Source organism: Ricinus communis, chromosome 1 (genome assembly GCF_019578655.1).
Source record: "Ricinus communis isolate WT05 ecotype wild-type chromosome 1, ASM1957865v1, whole genome shotgun sequence".
In the NCBI taxonomy this organism is placed as follows: Eukaryota; Viridiplantae; Streptophyta; class Magnoliopsida; order Malpighiales; family Euphorbiaceae; genus Ricinus; species Ricinus communis.
In genome coordinates this window covers 31308395-31311015 of record NC_063256.1, presented here as the reverse complement: position 1 = coordinate 31311015, position 2621 = coordinate 31308395, and the positions used below count along the sequence as shown (strand labels likewise).

The 2621-nt window shown below is 29.0% G+C and overlaps 2 pseudogenes; both read right to left on the bottom strand.

Annotated features, from left to right (window-relative positions):
• Positions 1-1205: 1205 nt before the first annotated feature.
• LOC107261472 lies at positions 1206-1831 on the bottom strand (annotated as a pseudogene).
• A 15-nt stretch (positions 1832-1846) lies between these two features.
• Positions 1847-2366, bottom strand: LOC125369949 (annotated as a pseudogene).
• Between the last annotated feature and the right edge of the window lie 255 nt (positions 2367-2621).

Sequence of the window (2621 nt, the reverse complement as noted above, 5' to 3'; positions counted from 1 at the left end):
AGTGATATCTTTATTAGGCCAGGACGTCCCAAGTACGCAGTACCAACACCGACTACCTTTTGGAAGTAGTCGCGGGGTGATGCACCTTTCTCACCGCCGTCTATGATTAGCACATGTTTTGTCTTTTCTTTTTTTGTCTTTTTTTCCTTGATAAAGGTGAGATTAGCTCTTATCTAAATCTTAAGCCGATTCAAATGTGTTTTGCATTGGACAAAGGATGATTTTGGCCCCTCAACTTTTGTCAATGGACCAAATAGGCTGAATTACAACTTCTCTAATAAAGATATTCTTGAACTTGTTACTTTTAGATCAGCAAAATTCAAATACAAAATTTTATAAAACACGATTTTACAGGCACGTTATTTATAAAATAAATATATATTTTTATAATTTTAATACTCCAAATGAATTTCTAAAATAAAATTATTTTTATCAAAAAAATAAAATAGCGGCTTTATCTTCTTCTTCCTTTTTTCCTTTTTCTTTTTCTATTAGATTTTACACTTTAATTAAAAAATCTAACTTATTTCACCAACATTATCAACATTTATATCATCAACCATTTCTATCTCTTTATCTACAGTAGAACCTCGATAAATTAATAATTTTGACTAAATAATAATTTTTTCGATCTCGACTTGGACCAACTGGATAAAATAATAATTTTACTAAATTTATAAGATAATAATTTTAAAAAAATTTCTTAAGACCCATTGAGAATATAAAATAATAATTCATTAAATATATATGAAAATCACATAAACTGTGTAAATTCATAAAATAAAGTACCTTTAGATAACTTCTATTTTTAAATTTTATTTTTTCTTAAAATATGTATCTATAGTCAATTGTTTTTTCTTTGCAAGTGAACTAAATTCAATTTCATCTTTAACTTTTTGTAAAGCATAGACCATATATGGTATTTTTTTATATGTTGAAGCAAGTAATTTTCAAGGTCTCCACCGCAATAAAAGCCTCTTTTGGAAAAACATGTGGTAAAACATTACTATCATTTGGATCTTGATCGTCATTAGCTGGCACACCCATTACTCTAATAATTCTTCATATGTTGGTGATTCTATTAAAACTTCATTTTTCATTAAGATAATTCAAAATCTGCTTAATCTTCATGGCATTTCTATAGTGCAGATTAGAAATAACTTCTTCAAGTCCATGAATCCCTTCAACGTCACCAATTTCTTGTTCTAGAGGCATACTTCCTCGGATCAAATTTTGCAATGTTTGAAACAATTTGCAATAGTTGTTGTCTTCACATCAATATTCCAAGCAACATTAATAAAATTGATAGCATCTAGTATATTAATTTTTTCAGGATTTATTGCTCCCATCTCATAGCTTTCCAAAATGCTAGAATAAAGACGACGCCGATAATAAACCTTAAGTGTTCGAATAATTCCAGCACCACATGGTTGAATTTTTTATGTTGTATTTGGAGGCAAAAAGAATAATTCAATATTTCTCAAGCCTTCGATAACCTTGGAATGGGTTTGGCAATTTTCTACTATAAGGAGCACTTTTCTACCGGTCATTCCATTGTAAAACCAATGAACAAATTCTTGAAAAAGTAATCGAGTCATCCATGCTTTCTTGTTGGATCAATAATGATAATTAAGATTGCTAATATTCACATTTTTAAAGCATTTAGGATTAGCAAACTTACCAATAATCCACAGAGGTACTTTATCTGAACCATCCCCATTGCCGCAAACAGCAGCAGTAAGTCTTTCCTTGTCCTTTTCCGTTCTTCTAATTGCTTTATAGCTAGTGAATGATCAGCTTGTAAACGATAAAATAATCTTGTTTCATCCATATTATAAATATACTTTCAATGAAACTTGTCCAATTTAGCTTGAATTTCAGGTAAAGCATTTTCAATATTCTTTATGACAACTAAACCACTTTCACTAAACTTTCTATAAAACATAATCCCATCTCTCGCCTTGAACCGCTCTAACCAACCACTTGAGAAGTTAAAGTCTGAATCTACATCACCATACATTTTCTGTAGAAACTTTTTTGCTTTAGTTTGAATCATTTTTCCAATCATGTTCATTTTCTCTTGATATTGGAGAAACCACTCATACAATACTTTTCTAATTCGAAATATTTGGCTGATTTGTGCCTTTTAACATTGCTATTTGTTATCTCTTTTGACAAATATTATGTTTACCTTTTAAGAGTATTTGATATTGTTCCTTGCCTGAGAGAGAGACCAAATTTTTGTTGAACTCACTGTTGCAAATCTTTTTGACTTGAGGAGGGATGCTCATTTTTGTACTCACATAATGCTTTTCGCATCTCATCTGTTAGTGTAGATTTTTTACACCTTTCAAATGAGAAGCCATAGAGGAGAAAATATATATGAATTTTTATATTTTTATATATAAAATTTAAGTGTATATTTTTATTTATAAATATTGTATTGTGCACTTGAAAACTTCATATTCTAATGTACGTACATGTATGCATTGCATTTTAAACTACATCATTCTCAAAATTAGCTCTGATATAATATACCATCGTTCATCATGCATCTAGAATATCAAAAATTATTTTTAGATTCTTTAATTCCTTTATTAATTTTATATGAATTTAATAAA